Source organism: Phyllobates terribilis, unplaced genomic scaffold (assembly GCF_046119375.1).
Source record: "Phyllobates terribilis strain yellow unplaced genomic scaffold, ASM4611937v1 Scaffold_4__5_contigs__length_816908805, whole genome shotgun sequence".
NCBI classification, from domain to species: Eukaryota; Metazoa; Chordata; class Amphibia; order Anura; family Dendrobatidae; genus Phyllobates; species Phyllobates terribilis.
The window spans coordinates 665,353,115-665,375,632 of record NW_027362764.1 but is presented as its reverse complement, the minus strand read 5'-3'; the positions used below and the strand labels follow the sequence as shown (position 1 = coordinate 665,375,632).

The following is a 22,518-nucleotide window of genomic DNA, read 5'->3' as shown; positions in this document are numbered from 1 at the left end:
ATTAGCTCATCTCTAATATTAAGGTACAAAATATTTATATTCCCACAATACAATTTTTGTAAAATTTCCCTACAAATACAATTTAATATTTTTTATATATTTGTATAGAAACTTTGCAGTGATTAATTGATAAGTCTGGTAGAAGGAGGGTTATACCTGTGCGCCTTTGTCTTCCCTAGTACGGACTATATTATAGATATTGCAGTCATCCAACTCTTAGACTCCAGTCCTGTCAGAGATAAAGATTTAGGATTTCAGTAATTAACTGCTTAGTGGTCTAGATGGGGATTATTGATTGCTTGAATGCTAATGAATTAAATTGTGAAAGTGCAGGGGTGAGAAGTATTTGGAGTGTGAAGGTCAGTCCGTACTCCCATCTGTCGCTTCTTATACCCTGTACATACTTACAATCTGTATACATTGGTTTTAATGAGTCTTCCGGGTGATAGATGATGATTAACACCAATATGAGAAGGATTGGTTAGTGTGTAATGTCCTTTATGTGTACATTATATCATACTGTATAATTATGCTGTACTTATTCACTGTAAGGTAGTGATTACAAGGTGATTGTAAGACAGAATTTTGGCTCATTAAATACATAATTAGCTGCTTATACTAATGAACCATATCAAATAAAACTACACCCTTAAACTACTTTCGTAAACTACAAACATAAACTGACTTTCGATTCATCAGAACAATCACATTTAGGATTTGTTTGTTGTAATTGCTTGTACGTTGTATCACTATGACCTGCATTGGTTTTTATAAAATTACTGTTATTCATACATTTAACAGAATTCTCCAGGGTTAAAAAGAAAATAATTGTGTAGGCAATGTGATGAAATAATAAAAATAAAAATCCTATTCAATCCGCCATAGCTCCAGCGTTGACCTTTTGATGGTTCCCACCGGTTAACTCCACATGACCAATGCAGTCAAGCATCATCCTTGAGGACAGTGATTTGGCTGCATCGGTTATGTGGATATACAGTGTATCAGCACTGCAGCCAATCGCTAGCCTCAGCGGTGATGCTTGCATGTACAGAATGGGGCCGTGGAGACAAGCAATTGGCTGCGGATGTGTAAACTCACTGGCGGGATCTATCTGAGCGTTGGGCGTTGAACAGGTGAGTAATGGTAATTTTTTATTTTATTCCTTTTCCTGCTCTTACATCTTTAAAACCCCAGAAAACCCCTTCAGGCTGGGGCTATATGGCGACATCAGTCATGCCTCATCAATTCTCACAGGGACGGAAACTGATTGCTTGTGGCCCCTGTACAAGAAATGTGTCTGGGCCCCCGTCCTTTTATGGCGACAAAACTACAGGAATACAGTACAGACCAAAAGTTTGGACACACCTTCTCATTTAAAGATTTTTCTGTATTTTCATGACTTTGAAAATTGTACATTCACACTGAAGGCATCAAAACTATGAATTAACACATGTGGAATTATATACTTAACAAAAAAGTGTGAAACATCTGAAAATATGTCTTATATTCTAGGTTCTTCAAAGTAGCCACCTTTTGCTTTGATGACTGCTTTGCACACTCTTGGCATTCTCTTGATGAGCTTCAAGAGGTAGTCACCGGTAATGGTTTTCACTTCAAAGTAGTGCCCTGTCAGGTTTAATAAGTGGGATTTCTTCCCTTATAAATGGGGTTTGGACCATCAGTTGTGTTGTGCAGAAGTCTGGTGGATACACAGCTGATAGTCCTACTGAATAGACTGCTAGAATTTGTATTATGGCAATGCCTGGTTCCCACAGTGAAGCATGGAGGAGGAGGTGTGATGGTGTGGGGGTGCTTTGCTGGTGACACTGTTGGGGATTTATTCAAAATTGAAGGCATACTGACCCAGCATGGCTACCACAGCATCTTGCAGCGGCATGCTATTCCATCCGGTTTGCGTTTAGTTGGACCATCATTTATTTTTCAACAGGACAATGACCCCAAACACACCTCCAGGCTGTGTAAGGGCTATTTGACCAAGAAGGAGAGTGGTGAGGTGCTACGCCAGATGACCTGGCCTCCACAGTCACCAGACCTGAACCCAATCGAGATGGTTTGGGGTGAGCTGGATCGCAAAGTGAAGTCAAAAGGGCCAACAAGTGCTAAGCATCTCTCGGAACTCCTTCAAGATTGCTGGAAGACCATTTCCGGTGACTACCTCTTGAAGCTCATCAAGAGAATGCCAAGAGTGTGGAAAGCAGTCCTCAAAGCAAAAGGTGGCTACTTTGAAGAACCTAGAATATAAGACATATTTTCAGTTGTTTCACACTTTTTTGTAAAGTATTTAATTCCACATGTGTTAATTCATAGTTTTGATGCCTTCAGTGTGAATGTACAATTTTCATAGTCATGAAAATACAGCAAAATCTTTAAATGAGAAGATGTGTCCAAACTTTTGGTCTGTACTGTATATATATATATAGCCACACACATATATATATCTTACATAGTCTCCTTTATTATGTATATTGCCGTCCCTTATTACACAGTGCCCTCTCTTGTTATGTACAGCACCGTCCCTTACATATCGGATTATTTATAGCGCCATGTTTTTTATTACATACCGTCCTCTCTTGTTGGATATATAATGCAATGACGGCTGATGGAGCATGGGAAAGCTTCTTTTCTGATCTAAGAGCTGATGGACCAGTCTTCTGGTCAGATGCTGCTCCATCAGCTCCTCCATCAGCAGTCATTTTATATCTAAGAAGAGAGGACTATGTAATAGAGAGGGCGATGTGATTAACAAAAATACTCTATGTAAGGGACAGAACTGTACATAACAAGAGAGGACGTTTTATAATAAGGGACCGCCCTATACATAACTAGAGAGGATGGTGTGTAATAAGGGACAGTGTTATGCTTATTAAAAGAGGAAACTAGGTAATTAATGACGGCGTGAGTACACTATATCCTAAGGGACTGTGCTATATATAATAAGTGAATACACTATATACTAAGGGGCTATGCTATACATAATAAGTGAGTACACTATATACTAAGGGACTGTGCTATAAATAATAAGTGACTACACTATATAGTAAGGGACAGTGCTATACATAATAAGGCTATATTCCTGAGTCCGTGTGCAGTGTCGGTGTGCTGCCCGCTTTTACAGACGCATTGAGCATGTCCTATTCTGATCCTCAATATCATATCAGAACAGGACATTCTCTGACACTCATGGATGTCATTCTCAGATCCGTGATTTTCCCAGGTGTGTGAATGGATTTATAAAACTTCACAAGTCCGTGTGCCTTCCGATAAAAAAAATCTGGCATCACACTGACATATCACACAAATGTGAGGGATTTTACAAATAACATTATCACTCCAAGTCACACAGTACAGATAGAGAATAATGTTTGCATTCAGGAACTTACCGCTTAAGTTTCGTCTGATTAGAGTGAGTCATTTTCTGCTGCTTCTTCTCCATCTGGTCAGACCTTCATGTTGACATCTCCCAGCCACGAATCATCATGATGATCACCGCAGCCCTGAAAATAACAAACATACATTGTATTCATACATGTGCCTCCCCCACACTTCCCCTGACTGGGGAAAATAAGTATTTGATACACTGATGATTTTGCAAGTTTTCCCACCTACAAAAAATGGAGAGGTCTGTAATTTTTATCATAGGTACACTTCACCTGTGAGAGACAGCATCTGAAAATAAAAACCAGAAAATCACATTGTATGATTTTAAAATAATTGAATTGTATTTTATTGCATGAAATAAATATTTGATCACCTATCAACCAGCAAGAATTCTGGCTCTCACAGTCCTGTTAGTTTATCTTTAAGTAGCCCTCCTACTCTGCACTCATTACCTGTACTAATTGCACCTGTTTGAATGCGTTACCTGTATAAAAGACACCTATCCACACGCTCAATCACACTCCAATGGCCAAGACCAAAGAGCTGTCTAAGGCTACAGGACAATAGACAAGCAGCTTGGTGAGAAGGCAACAACTGTCAATCTTTCTCGGTCTGGGGCTCCATGCAAGATCTCGCCTCGTGGGGTAAGGATGATTCTGAGAAAGGTCAGGAATCAGCCCAGAACTACATGGGAGGACCTGATCAATGACCTAAAGAGAGCTGGAACCACAGTCTCAAACTTTACTGTTAGTAACACAGTACGCTGTCATGGATTAAAATCCTGCAGGGCATGCAAGGTCCCCTGCTCACGCCAGCACATGTCAAGGCCCATTTAAAGTTCACCAATGACCATCTGGATGATCCAGAGGAAGCATGGGAGAAGGTCATGTGGTCAGATGAGACCAAAATAGAACTTTTTGGTATCAACTCCACTTGCCATGTTTGGAGGAAGAAGAAGGATGAGTACAACCTCAAGAACACCGTCCCAACCGTGAAGCATGGTGGGGGAAATACCATACTTGGGGGTGCTTTTCTGCAAAGAGGAAAGGTCGACTGTGCCGTATTGAAGGGAGGATGGATGGGGTCATGTATTGTGAAATTTTGGCCAACAACCTCCTTCCCTCAGTAAGAGCATTGAAGATGGGTCGTGGCTGGGTCTTCCAGCATGACAATGACCCGAAACACACAGCCAGGGCAACTAAGGAGTTGCTCCGTAAGAAGCATTTCAAGGTCCTGGAGTGGCCTAGCCACTCTCCATACCTGAACCCAATAGAAAATCTTTGGAGGGAGCTGAAACTCAATGTTGCCCAGCGCCTGCCCCGAAATCTAAAAGATCTGGAGAAGATCTGTGTGGAGGAGTGGGCCAAAATCCCTGCTGCAATGTGGGCAAACTTTGTCAAGAATGACAGGAAACATCTGACCTCTGTTATTGCAAACAAAGGTTTCTGTACCAAGAGTACGGTTTTTCTATTGTATCAAATACTTATTTCATCCAATAAAATGCAAATCAATTATGTAAAAATCATACAATGTGATTTTCTGTTTTTTATTTTTAGATGCTCTCTCTCACAGTTGAAGTGTACCTATGATAAAAATTACAGACCTCTCCATTCTTTGTAGGTGGGAAAACTTGCAAAATCAGCAGTGTATCAAATACTTATTTTCCCTACTGTTTGTATGTGACATGAAGAAGTAGTGCTGTTGCTTTAAAAGCATCCAGCAACAATAAGAGTTAACACAGTCACAAAAGACAGGAAGTGTTGTGATCCAGATTCATCCAGCAACTAGAGGGGCTAACACAGTCACAGGAGAAGGGAAGTGTTTTAGCGGAGCCCCAGGGGGATTGTGGGGAAGTTATTTACTGTCTGGCTGGAGTCGAAGAGAAAGGTGGCTTATGATCTGTATATCACAGATGGCAAGGGAACAGAATTCAGGTCAGGAGGGAAGCTAAACAAAGGTCAGTTAGACTCCCTGAGCTAACAGTGTGGAGTATTGTCGACCAGGAAGATAAGGACTGGAAGGAATCCTGTCATAGGGATCATCTCCCTCATCAAACCCCCCCCTTCCTCCATCTCCATGCAGGTTAAAGAATGATGTGTACTATTGAGTCCTTTTGAAGGAAAAGCCTGTGGTTGTGTATGCATTAAAACTGTGCTGTACTGTGCTACCGGATAATAGACTGTTTACTGCTGTGCTGCAAAGGAGATTGTACTGTTATTACTGGAGCCTGTTGCTCAAAGAGACATTTGCATTGCACTAGCCGTTCCTCATTAAATGTTACTGTTCTACTGTTTATGAAGACTCTTGTCAGATGTGTTTGGTCAGCAATTGAATCTATCCTTTGCCTGAGAGAAGCTGCAGCCTATGGTCGCCCTGAGTAATGGTTCCCCCAGGATTCCAACGAATTCATATAACCGGTCTCACCCCTATCTGAACTTAGGCAGTGTGCGTGTAACATGTTCCACACCATTGATATGCTATTAGCCACGCACCAATCAAAATATAAAGTGATAAGGAGCACTGTGCCCCCCCATTAACTATAACTAATCTCCGCCTCCCAATAATATCAATTATTCAGTCTCTGTGATTTTCCCCAATTAACTGTAAGGTTATGTGCACGCTACGTTTTTGTTGCGGAAATTATACAAAATTGTACAGTACAAGCAAAGTGAATGACATCCCTGAAGACTCATGTATACGTAGTTTATTTTTTCCTTGCAGATTTGCAGCAGATTAAAATCCCATCATTGTCCTCTCCCCCACCCCATCATTGTCCTCTTCCCCACCCCCATCATTGTCTTCTCCACATCCCATCATTGCCCTCTCCCACACATCCCATCACTGTCCTCTTCTCCTCATCCCATCATTTTCCTCTCCCACACATCCTATCATTGCCCTCTCCTCCAAATCCCATCACTGCCCTCTCCTCCACATCTCATCATTGCCCTCTCCTCCACATCTCCTCATTGCCCTCTCCTCCACATCCAACTATTGTCGTCTCCCCCACCCCCATCATTGTCTTCTTCCCACTCACATCATTGCCCTCTCCCACACATCCCATCATTATCCTCTCCCACACCCCACCCCCCTCATTGTCCTCTCCCCAGTGCATTGAATAAAAAAAAAAAACACACTCACCTCTTCGTCCATTCCCCGAGGCATCGCTGCTTCTTTCTTCTTCGCCGGCAACTTTCTCTCTGAGCTTCGGCTCCGATGCCGCTGGACCGGCAGTATGTCTGCCCCTGAAGTCTCAGATAAGTTGTGTGAACATAAACTTTTGTGCGACTTGCTGTTGCATGCGATTTTGCTGTAAAAAAGGCAGTCACTTGCGTATTGCACTACGGTTTATGGCAAAAGTGAGTCGCATGTGACGCGCCCCCTGGGCCATGTTGTTAGGGATACCCGGAGCCGGATCAGATGGGGGTTGTAGTCTCCGAGTGGCTGTGACCCGGTCCGTGCCCAGGGTGTCAAACTCAGTGTGCGGCAGTCCTTGCAGATGTTCTTAGTGTCGACTACGCCACCCGTTGATTTGCGGTCAAAAGGCCGCCGCTGCAGGATGGTCCGCTGAGGCTGGTGGTATGTGTGCAGCCGTGGTAGTATAACCCCCAACGGGAGGGGTATAGCCTCAGGGGGTCAGACGTGGAGGATGGTGGTTGTGAAGGTGCAGCAAGGAGACTCAGAGGCATGAAATGCAGTTTCAGGGTTTTTACTCACTGGTGTTGCTCGGGTCACTCTGTACAGCAGTGACCACCCAAGCCGTGCTGCGTCCACCAGGTGCGGGACTCGGTCAACTCCCGGGCAATTCCTGAGTATGGTCCTGAGCTCCCTTCTTCTCTCTCTCTCTGGCCGTTCTCACCAGGGATCCACCTATGTCCGGCTCCCTCGGGTCTCTTGGTGGTTGAACCTTCTCTGGCTTCCCTGACCCTATGCTCGGTGTGCCATTCTGGTGTATTTGGTGAGGGTCGTGGCAAATCTTGCCCACGACCTCCGGTTCCTGGCTAAGGTGTGCTTTGGCCTCTGCCAGCTTGGGATCCGGTACCCTTTTGCCGACCCTTCACCCTTTTGTCCTTATTCTGGGATCTTGGGGTCCCCTCTCGTCCTGCGCCTCTGGGTCCCTCTTCCTTCTCCTCTCCTGGAGTTACTGCTGACTCTCTGACTGACTGACTGACTGACCCTGTCCTAAGATGGTGCCCACCTTATATACTCCCTCTATGTGTGAGCTCAGGTGACCAGCACCCAATGAGCTCCTACATTTACCCAGACTACTCCCCCTATCTGCCCCTACACTACTGGGATGTTCCACCCCCCTCCCACTCCAGCCAGGGACAGACGCTGTCGTACCTGCACATATACTGGTGGGAGTACCGTAGTTCTGTCCCCCGGAAATGGGATGTATGTAGTGCATGCAGCCTTCTGAGCTCAGTTCCACACTCCATCCTTACCCGGGAGTGGAATACCACACCTCTGGTTTGAGGTGCAATACCCCTGTAGCAGCCGAGTCCTCAGGGTGCTACACATGCAACTTATAGCCAGCGACAGAAAATTTAAAGAGGTTGTCCACTACTTTTTCATTGATGACCTATGTCTGATCGGTCAGGGTCCGACATCTGGAAGCCCCGCCGATGAGCTGTTCTCGGTGTCGGCGGCAGTCATATTTATATACATGTCTGTATACTGGCCACCCCATACATGCAAAAAAATTACAAAAAAGCACAGCCATATTTACCCACACCAGGTCACAAAACAAATGCACTACAGGGTGCAGCAAACCCATAATAAAGGCGAAGGCAGAATACTGATGAAACAACCACTCGCATACCTACCATTCATGGAGTGGGTAATTGCCTAGTATTATAAATGCACACAGATAAGGCTTGTGTAGAGCGCCTGTCACACAGACAAGTGTAGTGCATTAGTTTTGTGACCTGGTGTTGGTACACTGTACATGCACCTGAGAATTAATTTAATACTTTAGGAGTGCTGTCAGGGATGTAACTACAATAGGTGCAGAGGTTGCAATTGCACCCGGGCCCCGGAGCCTAGGTGTCCCCAAAAGTCCCTTTTTCCTATATAAAAAGACCAATGCTATTAAAGGGAATCTGTCAGCAGGCTTTTGCTATGTAAGCTGAGGACAGCATGAGGTAGCGGTTAAAACATGGGTTTCAATGATGTGTCACATATCAAGCTGTGTGCTGTTTACTTACAATGAAAGTTTTATCACCTGGTGATTATCATTGCCTGGACTACAGCAGCACGCGCATACTAGTCCGACTGCCCCCTTCTGTGAGAAGTAGCTCACTGTCTATAGACATTGTATATACAGAGCCTGGTGTGGGCGGGGTTAGCTGTGGTGTGGGCGGAGTTAGCTTTCTCTGCTCTCCTGCATTATACATCTAAAAACTGATTGTGTCAGAACCACTGCCCGAATAAACTAAGTGATACATCGTCTGATTCAGGGTCTCTTTGCCTACATCAGGTTCCTCTCAGATGAGGGAGCAAAAACCTGCTAACAGATTTTCTTTAAAGACTTGCAATAATTGGGGGCTGCATTAGGGCCCATGAGCTTCAAGTTACAACACTGAGTGCTGTCCTATTTTTATGCTTTCCAGCCAGTAAGTAATCATGGTGACCAACTGAATCGCAAAGTATATTAGAATGTCACACATCACATTAAACTAAAAAAATATGTTTTCTTTACATAAAAACAGAAAATCAGTTTAACATAAAAAAGCTGATCTGTTAGTTGTTATATTTCCCACAAATGCAGTGTTCCCTGCCGGTTCTTATTACTTGGCTGCAGTGATGTTGTGCCGCCTACACACGCGACTGCTATAGTCAATCACGGTCTTAGCGGTGCACTGGAGCTGTAATTTAGAGCATCAGTAGGGTGACAGTCATAAAAATTGGGTGTAAATTTTTAGGTCTCACCCCTGGGAATAATTCCCTTTGGTGTGATTGTAACATACTGCACACAAAGTTTCGTAACATTACAACATTGTTTACTGGTGGCTGAATCATCACAAAACTAATAATAATTTGTAATAAATGTCTTGCAACAAAGTAAATGTACAATTTTACCGTAGTTTTACTTTTTTTAACGAAACACGCTTTATTTGGCTCAGGATAGTCATGGCGCTGCTTCTCCACACACTGGAGAATAAACTGTTTCTGGTCTTCTTGAGTGCTCAGTGATGAACTGAATGTACTCATGAGTGCAATGGAGCGTTCGGCGGCATCACTCACAATTTTCAGTCCGGCGACTTTTGAGGATGCATTGATGTAACTTGCATTGGTGAGCCACCGACAAGGATCTTGATGAAGAAAATGTTGGTTTACTTCCAGTACAACAAACAGTTTTTTATGTTGGGCGACATGAAGTGATGAAGCTTCCTGTGTGACACAAGGTCTTCAGCAAGCTGTATAGGAGTTGAGCAGACATCGTTACCTTTCTTCTCCAGAGACAGTACCATCTCAACTTTTTCTTCGGTTGGAACCTCACTGTCAAAAAAAGCCAGACTCCATTGATTCCATTGATTCCTTTGTATGCTACAAGCTCTTGCAGTAATGTCAAGTCATTTCGCAGCGATGTGGCTGGGATCTGACAGAGGTACCAAGCCTTCAAGTATAAGCGAATATTAAAGGTGCAAAATTGTCAGAGATCTTTAAACTCTGTCAAAGTTAAACTAAATTGGTGACGAAACACGAAGATCTTCAGAGCGTATATCATCCTTTGGCCATCTTCTCTATACCGTTCTGTTCCTATTTTCTAATGGTACATCACCCAACTTTCCCATGCTGACTTCCATGCCGTCTTCTCTATACCGTTCTGTTCCTATTTTTATACCGTGCCACACAAAAGGTTGGTATATAAAATGAGAATGCTTGGTCTGGGGGATAATGTGTGCAAGTGGGTAAATAGCTGGCTGAGTGATAGAAAGCAGAGGGTGGTTATCAATGGAGTAAGCTCAGGGTGTGTCAGGGTTACTAGCGGGGTGCCTCAAGGGTCTGTCTTGGGCCCTATATTATTTAATATATTTATTAATGATCTAGTGGAAGCGTTGCATAGTAAAATAGCAATATTTGCAGATGATACTAAACTTTGTAAAGTAGTTAATACAGATGAGGATAGGGCACAGCTACAGGAAGATTTAGATAAATTGGGGAGTTGGGCCAAAAAATGGCAAATGGGGTTCAATGCCGATAAATGTAAGGTCATGCACATGGGAAAGAAAAACAGCAGTCACCCATACATATTAAATGGGAAACCGTTGGGGAAATCTGACATGGAGAAGGACCTGGGCGTCTTGGTTAATAGCAAATTAAATTGGAGTGCCCAGTGTCAGGCAGCAGCTGCGAAGGCAAATAGAGTCATGGCATGCATCAGAAGAGGAATAGGGGCATATGATGAGAACATTGTTCTTCCTCTGTATAAAGCGCTGGTAAGGCCGCACTTAGAATATTGTGCACAGTTCTGGGCTCCGGTGCTCAGGAAAGACATATTGGAGCTAGAGAGGGTACAAAGGAGGGCGACTAAGGTAATAAAGGGAATGGAGGGACTAGAATACCCAGAGAGGTTGTCAAAATTAGGCCTATTTACGTTGGAAAAGAGAAGGCTTAGGGGAGACCTCATAATCATGTATAAATACATCAGGGGGCAGTACAGAGATCTCTCCCATGACCTGTTTATACCAAGGATGGTGACAAAGATGAGGGGGCACACTATGCGTCTGGAGGAAAGGAGGTTCCTGCACCAACATAGAAGGGGATTCTTTACGGTCAGAGCCGTGAGACTCTGGAACTCTCTGGGAGAGGAAGTGGTGATGTCCAACTCACTTAAAGAGTTCAAGAGAGGCCTGGACGCCTTTCTTGAGAACAATAAAATTACATTTTATGCTTAGTTAATTAATCCAGGGATTTAATCTGACTGCCAGATTGGTGTCGGGAAGTGAATTTTTCCTCAATGATGTAAATTGGCCTATACCGCATGGGTTTTTGTTGCCTTACCCTGGATCAATGCTGCGGAATAGCTGCAGTGCACAAGAAATAGGCTGAACTGGATGGACGCTTGTCTTTTTTCGGCCTTATAAACTATGTAACTATGTAACTATGTAACTATTTTCTAATGGTACGTCACCCAACTTTCCCATGCTGACTTCCATGCCGTCTCCTCTATACCGTTCTGTTCCTATTTTCTAATGGTACGTCACCCAACCTACACCAGCTACCCCCCACTTTCATTTATGACCTTGTTTACTCAGTCTTTGAGTATCCAGCATCTGGTTCAATCTAATCAGCTGATCAAGATGAGCACAGACCACTCCCCGCTGGTTCACAGCTGAATGCATTCTGTTACAAATATATCGTGGGCCAGGAGTCTGTGTCAGACTTTAGTCTGTGTCCATCACCTTAAGTGTCCATTAGCTGAAGTGTCTGAAATTTGAATTAATCCTGAATAATACCTGAAGGGAACTGAAGGTAACTGGATACTTTGTCACAGTAAACAATGTTTGTCTTTGTTTTCACTCTCACCCCCTTAATCCTTCACTTCTTACAACCTCCCCTAATCCCTACACCTAGTAAGGAACCCTTCATCTCTCCCTCCATTCTCCCCACCCATCTCACCTCCTCCTCAGAGCTATTCCTCAACATACAATCTTTTGTCTCCAAACACAGACAGCCACCTCATGCCCTCTCCTGCTCCCACCTAATAACGCTTTCTCTGCTCCTCCTTACTGCCGACGACATCTCTCCAAATCCTGGCCCTCCTCACCACATTCCTACTATCACTTCCACCTCCTACCCATGATCTACCCCGAACTCTCGCAATCCTTCTAACCTTATACCTTTACGCCCAGCCCCTGCTCCCCCAGTCCCACTACCAGGAGCTCTATGGAACGCTCGCTCTGTCTGCAACAAACTTTCCTACATTCACGACCTCTTCATCACAAACAAACTTTCCTTCCTCGGCATCACTGAAACCTGGCTCACCCCCTCCGACACAGCCTCTCCTGCTGCACTTTCGTATGGCAGATTCCACCTCTCCCATACCCCCCGCCCCACCGGCAAGCACGGTGGAGGAATAGGTTTCCTCCTCTCAGATAACTGCTCCTTCACCCATATCGCACTGCCGCCCTCAATTACTCTCCCCTCTTTTGAAGTGCACTGCGTGCGCATCTACTCCCCATCCAACCTCCAACTGGCTGTCATCTACCGTCCCCCAGGATCAACCACCACTTTCTTTGACCACTTCACCACTTGGCTACTTAATTTCCTCTCCGTTGACATCCCCACTATCCTCATGGGCGACTTTAACATCCCCATTGACACTTCCCTCTCAGCTGCCTCTAAGCTTCTATCCCTCACTTCCTCCTTTGGTCTTACTCAGTGGTCTTCCACACCCACCCACAAAGACGGCCACACGCTGGACCTCATCTTCACCCGCCTCTGTTCCCTATCTAACCTCTCTAACTCACCTTTTTCTGACCACAACCTACTCACATTCTCTTCTCTCTCCTCCCCGGGGCAACAATCCCCACTCCACAAACTTGCATACCCTCGCAGAAATCTCAAACACCTTGACCTACACTCACTCTCTGAATCCCTCCTCCCTCTTACAGACATTAGTTCCTTACAGATGTTGCTGCCACTTTATACAACACCACAACCGCTGCAGCTCTTGATTCGGTCGCCCCCCTCACACATACCAAGGCTCGCACAATCAACAGACAACCCTGGCACACCAGCCTAACTAAAGAACTGCAACGGGCCTCCAGGGTTGCTTAGCATAGATGGAAAAGGTCCCACTCCCATGAGCACTTCATCGCATTCAAACAGTCCCTCACTACCTTCAAGTCCACACTCACTGCAGCAAAACAAACATACTTCGCATCCCTCATATCCTCCCTGTCTCACAACCCCAAACAACTATTCAACACCTTCAATTCTCTCCTCTGTCCCCCAGTGCCTCCTCCCTCTCCTCTTATTTTAGCCGAAGACTTTGCCTCATTCTTCAAGCAGAAGATTGACACCATCAGACAAAGCTTTTGCCTAAAGCCCCCACAGCCCCTCCCCACACCTACTCAACCCTCCTCCTCCAAAACCACATTCTCCACCATTTCTGAAGAACAACTTTCCTCCTTACTCTCCAAATCACACCTCACCACCTGTAAACTTGACCCAATCCCGTCCCACCTCATCCCAAACCTTACCACCATCTTCATCCCAGCCCTAGCCCACCTCTTCAACCTGTCACTAACAACTGGTGTCTTCCCCTCATGCTTCAAACATGCCTCAATCACACCCATCCTCAAAAAGCCCTCCCTTGACCCATCCTCTGTGTCTAGCTATCGCCCCATATCACTTCTCCCCTATGCCTCAAAACTACTGGAACAACATGTCCATTCTGAACTGTCCTCCCACCTCTCCTCTTGCTCCCTCTTTGTTTGCCTACAATCTGGTTTCCGACTGCACCATTCTACTGAAACTGCACTGACTAAAGTCACCAACGACCTACTAACCGCCAAATCTAAGCGACACTACTCTGTCCTCCTCCTCCTAGACCTGTCATCTGCCTTTGACACAGTGGACCATTCCCTCTTACTACAGACTCTCTCATCTATCGGCATCACAGACTTGGCCCTATCCTGGATCTCCTCATACCTAGCAGACCGGACATTCAGTGTCTTCCACTCACACACCACCTCCTCATCTCGCCCCCTAACTGTCGGTGTCCCCCAAGGTTCAGTTCTAGTACCCCTGCTCTTCTCCATCTACGCCTTCGGCCTGGGACAGCTCATAGAGTCTCACGGCTTTCATTATCACCTCTATGCTGATGACACACAGATCTACCTCTCTGGACCCGATATCACCTCCTTACTAACCAAAATCCCACAATGTCTGTCTGCTATTTCATCCTTCTTATCTGCCAGATTTCTAAAACTTAACATGGACAAAACAGAATTCATCATCTTTCCACCATCTCATTCAGCCCCCCCCAACTGACCTATCTATCAACGTCAATGGCTGCCCACTCTCCCCAGTCCCTCAAGCTCGCTGCCTTGGGGTAACCCTGGACTCTGAACTCTCCTTCAAACCACATATCCAAGCCCTTTCCACTTCCTGCCGACTCCAGCTCAAAAATATCTCCCGGATCTGCACATTCCTAAACCATGGATCTGCAAAAACACTAGTGCACGCCCTCATCATCTCCCGCCTTGACTACTGCAACCTCCTGCTCTGTGGCCTCCCCTCTAACACTCTCGCACCCCTTCAATCTATCCTAAACTCTGCTGCTCAACTAATCAACCTGTCCCCTTGCTATTCCACGGCCTCTCCTCTGTCAATCTCTTCACTGGCTCCCCATTGCTCAGAGACTCCAGTTCACAACCCTAACCATGACATACAAAGCCATTCACAACCTGTCTCCTCCATATATCTCCGACCTAGTCTCCCATTACATACCTGTACGCAACCTCCGATCCTCACAAGATCTCCTGCTCTACTCCCCTCTTATCTCCTCCTCCCACAACCGTATACAAGATTTCTCCCGTGCTTCCCCCCTACTCTGGAACTCTCTACCCCAACGTATCAGACTCTCGCCTACCGTGGAAACCTTCAAAAGGAACCTGAAGACCCACCTCTTCCGAAAGCCTACAACCTGCAGTAACCACCGCTCCACCATACCGCTGCACGACCAGCTCTATCCTCACCTACTGTATCCTCACCCATCCCTTGTAGATTGTGAGCCCTCGCGGGCAGGATCCTCGCTCCTCCTGTACCAGTCGCTGTCACATTGTGTTCAAGATTATTGTAATTTGTTCTTGTATTATACCCCTTTTTCACATGTAAAGCGCCATGGAATAAATGGCGCTATAATAATAATAAATAATAATAATCCATTGGTAGGCACCAGGAGTGTTGATTTGTACATCTAGGTTTGCCAGCGAACCAAGGAACAGGAGTGCCAGGGTTAACAATTCCCTGTAATCATCTCTTGGATGACATTGTGCAAGGTGGTTGGTGCAAAATTCAACTAGACGCTCCTTAAGTGGACCTAGCTCAGATGAAACTGTCATTTTCCATTCCAGCCGAAAACTTGGTTTTAGCTAGTTGATTCCAAGCAGCCAAAAAATCTCTCAAACAATTTTATATTTGGACCTGTTGATGCCGACCACAATTTATCAAACACTTGCGATAATTAGCTGGTGAATGTGGTGTCTACACGGCAAACTCAGTAGTTCTTTCTGCAGTTTCTGCTGCAGGAGGACGCACACATCAGCCTGTGTACCAGTGTTACTACTGGCAAAATCTTCACTTTACCCTAGTTGTGCAAATCACCCTAATCTAATCTAATCTAATCTAATGATCAATACTTACAAATTACTATTATAAATGCAAGTAAGTGAATTTCAGGCAAAAATGTAATTAGACAGTAAAAGACACAATGGGAGTGGTGTAGGCTGCTGCGGGAATATTTACAGATTAGAGTTACCTAAAACAGTGAATAATACTGAATGTTGTCTGTAATCTGTCAAATTTACTTTGAAACAGGAAATATAAACAAATTTTAATAATATTAAATATTCTTTATAAATTACAAATAAGTAAATTGGAGAGAGTTTCAAGGAGCAGTGGGGCCCTTATTGCTGCTCTATATTAAAACTACCCAAATCCTATTTTAATGGCTAATAATTGTCTAAATGCTGAGATTGAGGACATTGAGCCGCTTTGTAAACACAACCAAAAGAAACGATTTTTTAAAGGATATTGTAGATCATTATGTGCAACAATTATACGGGTGATATTTTGAATAAAACAATTTTTTTTATAGAACTCATTGTCACTGGATATATTATTTTATTAAAATTGGACAACCAATTCTTCAATATTGTAGCCCTCAGTCTAAAATAAAAAAATCTTATGCTCACCTCCCACACTGACGCCGTTCCAGTGCTGCCGGTGCCAGGCTTCCCAGGACTTGTGTGACGTAGTTATGCCTTGTAATAGCTGCAGCAATCACTGTACAATCACACTTCCAAAGGACGAAACTCGAACAAATGATGGAAGTGTGAGCGAAGCAGCCCGTCAGCAGCATCTGGCCGCAGCGCTTACGTAAAATCAAAATGTCACGCTTGTGTTGGGAAAAATGGCGCTGACATCGCTGTAAAGGTGCCGGAGATGAGTATAAAGGTTTTTTTATTTTATTTGGGGGACTCGGCGCACTAAGGCATATTGCTCTCAGACACAGCCAGCCACCTCCCTGCACAGATGAATAGAGAAATGGCTGGCAGGTTGCTAAATTCTTCACACGGCCATTTATAAGGTTTTGTCAATCATCTAAACAAGATCTGCCAATACAAGCCGATTCCGACCTGCCATTCTCATATGCACATTGTATATGACCTAACCCCTGAGTCAGGAGGTTGGCTTTATGATAATGGGATCTGTGTTTTTACCCCATGAGCATTTAGATTACTGCAAATGATTCTAACAGGTGAAGTATTCAATTTCTTATCATTTTTTTCCCAATCCAAACAGTTTATTTTTCATTTGTGCAGATCAGTAAACCTGAGACAGAATTGTTGTTTTTTAAGAAGAGATATTACAAATGCATTTCTTATTTTCTCCATTTTGATGATCCATATGTGCTCCAAGCCAAAATATACCCACTGGGAATTAGTTGCCGTTAGACTGCCAAATGTGCTCTTATCCATAATCATCCAAGTGAACAAAAGACAGACTACACGGGTGATGTGCGCTGCAGCAGGAGCTGTGCACTGTGAGCTGTCAGAGACCTGGCTGACGTAGAATCGAGATGCAAGATACTTAGAATCTATATATTCTAGAACAGGCCCCTGTTATACACACACTTATAAAAAGGAAGGATGACCAATCATTGGAGGACTGCTACTACTCGGATCTGCTATTCACCATCTGCTCCTTGTTTTATTGAATGACCTCTCGCACTAGTAGACTAAACTCCCCTGTTAAACAGTCACACCTCATTGTTTTATGCGATTGTAGGAAGTTGTGTCCTACTGATATTCACCTCTTTCCTATTGTGTGATGACCATAGTGTTTTCATCAGAAATACATCCTGCGAATGTATGCTAGAACGCAGACTGTTCTTAGCGCTATAACTAAAATCTACCAAACCTATATTCTCCTAAAGATGCAACTAAGAGGAACTTCCGTCACAAATTCCAAGTACCGCAAATAAGATGCAAATTCCACATAACATCCTCCGTTGAGAAGTGATGCCTACTTAATATGGCAGCCATTTATGGCATGACCTTGTAGGCAGAATGCAGTTCATATGTATGTATGGATAATTGGATGTCTGCTTTGTTTGTTTGGAGGGTTAGAGGCTAACAGAGGGTTCAAGGACGATCTGTCTCCTTTGTGATTTTCTATGTATGCATTCAGGGGAGATCTAAAGGCCCCTTTGCATTGGCTCATAAGTAATTGCTCAAATGATCGGAACTAAAAACCATCCTTTTTGGCAATACATCTTTCTGATGAACACCAGCTTTTTCGACAGGATTTACATACTTAAATGGAATCTATAATGTCCCAAAACGCTATTAACCTGCAGATATGGGATTATTCTGCCGGTCAATAGAGTTCTAAAGCTGTGCGGCCGCTGTACTGAATGCCCAGCTGCTGGGAGGAAAAGAACTGTATTCCTCCCTGCAGCCTCCGGTTTTCAGTGATAGAGGAGTGGCTTTAGTCACGGCTCAGTAAACAGTGACCGGTGGCTGTAACCGCACCCCGGCACTGACTGATAGCTGGCTCAGTAGTGTATCAGTACAGAGCGAGCTGTCAGTAAGTGCCAGGGATCGGTTACAGCTGCCGGTCACTGTGTATTTAAGACTATTGCCGGCACCCATGCATGGTTCCCCTTCCTCCTCCATGCAGGGATCCCGACATACTGACCGCCCTGGCCGCATGGCATGGTCCTTCGGCATGCTCCCTGCTTCCTTCCTGTTTTGAGTCCCAGTGCGCTCTACCCTGCTCCTAAAAGGGCAACGCGCGCATATAGTAAAACGCCCTCAGCCTATAGCTGAGAAGCATTTAATGTAAATGTTCACCTGCAAGATGGCTTCCTGCCAGCTGGGAGGCATCCTGTTTAAAAGGCACCCTCCCCAGTAGGGATGTGCCAAGCAACTCATTGAGTATTTAGGTAGTGTGGTGCTCTACCAGTAAAGATGTGAGCTCCCCTGATCCCGGTGTGGCCAGTGTCCTGAACCTGTATCCCTGGTCCAGTCCTGAACGTGTATTCCGTGTCTCCGGACTGCTAAAACCAGTCTCCGAACACTGAAGCGACATCGGCAGCACCTGAATCAGTCTTGTCTGTCCGTGTCAGTAACAGTTCTGCCCGAGGATCCTTAAAGTAGTAGTTTGAATGGAGTCTGAGTCCTTGCCAGTAACTGTTCTGCCAGAGGATCCAGAACTTAGTAGTCTGTATGGAGTCCGAGTCCATATCCGTGTCTGCGTACCTGACCCCTTGGATAGGCAGCTGCAGTACCTGGGACTGCATAGGAGTGGTACCTGGTGCCTACCTGCAGTCAAGCATGACTCTACCATCCAGTGAACACCTGGTAGCTGCTTAGCTACACCCCTCCTAGGCAAGCCCGGCCCGTGGCACAGTGAGTCCACGAACCACGTGCGCCACCTGCGTGCGTTACAGTGTACTGAGCAGTGATTGAAACTGTGCCAGCCGCGCCTTTATGACTGAAAGCTGGAGGCTGCCGAGAGGAATAAACATCATGTCCTCCTGGTAGCCCGGCTTCCAGTGCGGCGGCCACATGGCTTCAGAAAGCTATTATCCTGTAGATTAATCCCATATCTGCAGGTTAATGGTGTTTTTTAGCATGACAGGTTCCCTTTAAAGAGAAGCTACTATCAGAAAATGACCTATTGTGTAAATCATGGTTTTCTACTAAATGTACAGTATTTAAAAATTTGGGGCATGTTTTATTTTATTTGACAATGTGTATTAACCCCTTTCCAACCAGGCGATTTTCAGTATTTCACACTTTTGTTTTTTGCTCCTCTTCTTCCAAGAGCCATAACTTTTTGAATTTCCACTGACATAGTCGTGTGAAGGTTTCTTTTTTGCGGTACTTTTGAATGACACCATCCACTCTATAGTGTAATGGAAAGTGGTAAAAAAAATGTAAGAGCAGCAAAATAACGATAAATGCACGATTCACCAATTGATTTTAGGGCTTTTATTTACAGTATTTATTATACCATAAAAATGAATTAGAAATATGATTCTCCAGGTCAGTTCGTTTACGGCAATACCAAACATGCGAATTTAAATGGTTAAAAATCATTATGAAATTTGTTTTAAAAAAAAAAATTGCATGTGTCGCCATTTTCCGAGAGCTGGATCGTTTTCAATTTTTGGTTAATGGAGCTATGTGATGTTTTTTTTTTTCTGTGAGCTGACATTTTTATTGATACCATTTTTGGAGTAGATGCAATTTTTTTTATTGCCCTGTATACCATCTTTTTTGCTGTTGAGGTGGCCGGGCAGAAAAAACGCAATTCTGCCATTTTAATTTCTTTTTCCTTGTTACATCATTTTCCGATAGGGTTGATTAATTTTGTCGTTTTATAGAGCCGATTTTTAGGCATGTAGCAATACCATATATCTGTATTTTTTTAGTTTTTTTTTCTAAATTTTTAATGGGGGAACAAAGATTTGAACTTGTATATATATTTTTTTATTTTCACTGTATTTTGTAGTCCCCTTAGGGAACTTGAACCTAGAATCATTTGATCGCTTGTGCTATACATAGCAATACCACAGTACTGCTGTATAAGGTAAAAATCACAGTCTCCTATGAACGCCAGCCTCAAGCTGGCCTTCACAGAAGTAGCAACATGTCTTTTGGGTGGTTAGAACAGCATACCTGCCCCCCCCCCCCACCCTTCGGGACTCATGCTGTAAGTGCCCATCAAAAAGTAACATTAGCATATAACAGGTTAATTGCTGTGAGCGGAGCTTCACTCCAATCGTGGCTGTGGAAGACAGATGATGGCTAAACAACACAGCCATTGTCTGCCAGCAATAATACAGGCTCATGCCTGCATCAAAGTCAGGGAGCTGGCATATACCTTACCAGTATGTCTTATTTCGGTGAGGAGTTAAAAAAAAATATATATATATATATATACATATATATATATATATATATAATTTCCAATAATCCTAAAATAATTTGATAGATTTGGAGCAGTTACTAATTTTAAAGTCAATTACTCTAAAACAGATGCCTTGAATATATCTCTTCCACAAACTGAAATCTCACAAGTTATGAATAAATTTCCATTTAAATAGCAGAAAGAATCATTGAAATATTTAGGGGTTCATATCCCCTCAGACCCTAATAAATTATTTGAGCTCAATCATCAAGCTTTACTGCACAGAACATATGGAGATTTATTGAAATATGGCAAACTGAAGCTATCTTGGTTTTGAAGAATGAATGCCATCAAAATGGATGTATTACCTAGTTTTTTGTACATTGTTCAAACTGTTAAGATCTCTCCACCTCATAGCTTCTTTCGCAAACTAAGATCAGCTTTAATCAAATTCATTTGGGGTAAAATTAAACCCCGTGTAAACATACGGGTTCTCTCTCATCACAAATCATTAGGAGGAGCGGGCTTTCCGAATTTCTATAGGTACTTTCAGGCTTCTGCCTTGATGAGTATTTTAGATTGGCACTTCTATGCAGAATCTAAACAATGGGTAGGGGTGGAACAGGAGGGCTTGGAAGTCCCTTTACATTTACCATGGTGCCAAGAAGACTCAGTGACCTTGGCCAAATGCAATCTAACTAGGGAAACACTTAAAACATGGCACTCTCTGAGGAAAAATATGTTTCCAGGTAGAACTATTAGCCTACTCGCATCAATATTTTATAACTCTTACTTTCTACCTGGATATTTGCGTGGAACTTTCCTCGGTCGGAGGGCAGTGGAGGACACCCGATTGTTTCAGATTTTGGAAAATGGAATGATACCCACTTTTGTATCTTTACAAACAAAATCCCAAAATATTAAAATCAAGTGGTTTGAATATCTGCAAATGCGATCCTCTCTAGCAGAACACAATCCTAACATAAATTCATTCTCAAACTACACCTTCTTTGAAAACATGTTCCTTCAGGAAAGTGGTCCGACTCATGCTATCTGTATGATATATGAGGGAAAGGAGAAACTGGCAATTCAGCGAGCATGGGAGAGGAATCTGTGGGTTAGTTTGTCCCCTCTTGAGTGGGCAAAAGGGTTCCTCTTCACACATAAGCTCACTAATGCAGGGACTGCACAAGAAAAGAAAATACTTACACGATGGTATCACTACCCATCTAAACTACATACAATGTTCCTTACAGTTTCAGAAACATGTTGGAGATGTGAAAGTGAAGTGGGGTCTATGATTCATATATGGTGGGAGTGTTCTAAAATTAAACCATTTTGGGAGAAGGTATTTAACAATTACCAATGTATCACAGGAAACTAGAGTATTGGGGTCTCCTCAAATAGCCCTTCTGTCAATCCTCCCTTCCTCAAATGGTGTACAAAAGAAGGATTTACTTAGATTTTGCTTAACAGCGGCACGGACGGTAATTCCATGGTTTTGGAAACGTAAAAAAACCCCTAACATATTAGATTGGTATAAGGCAGTGGCGTGCCGCCAATGGCGGCAGGCCACGACACTGCTATGGGGCCCATGACCGGAAGGGGGCCTGTGAGCCGGGAGGGCCCCAAACAGCGTGGGAACCAGGAGGACAGTTGAGTATTGGGGGGGAGGTAGGTTGCGGCGGTGGAGGAGCGGGGCACACGCTGTAGCAGCTGCTGCAGCTACCTCTTGTGCCCGCCACTAAAGGGACATGAATATTCCCTCTTCCACACTCCCATGGGCATGGAGAAGAGGGAATATTCATTCTCTTAAGTAGCGGTCAAGGAGGAGGGCTGAGCCGTGGCTCCTGCTGTCAGTGCCTGCTGCTAAAGAGAAAGCATATTCACGCTTCTCCACGCTCATAGTCCCGGCATGGAGAAGCGTGAATGTGCCGGCAGCAGCAGCTCATCTCGGCTTCTGAG

At 44.0% G+C, this 22,518-nt stretch overlaps 1 long non-coding RNA gene across 2 annotated transcripts in view; it reads right to left on the bottom strand.

Annotated features, from left to right (window-relative positions):
- Positions 1 to 22,518, bottom strand: part of LOC141264480 (uncharacterized) — a 58,629-nt gene that overhangs the window by 9,857 nt on the left and 26,254 nt on the right. Inside the window, exons 3-4 of one of the 2 annotated variants that reach the window (XR_012319962.1) lie at positions 3,402 to 3,515; positions 157 to 229 (exon numbers count right to left, since the gene is read on the bottom strand). This is a non-coding gene — a long non-coding RNA (uncharacterized lncRNA). Of the gene's footprint in view, positions 1 to 156; positions 230 to 3,401; positions 3,516 to 9,409; positions 9,898 to 22,518 lie in introns of those variants that run through there. The other variant, XR_012319963.1, reaches the window with a different exon arrangement.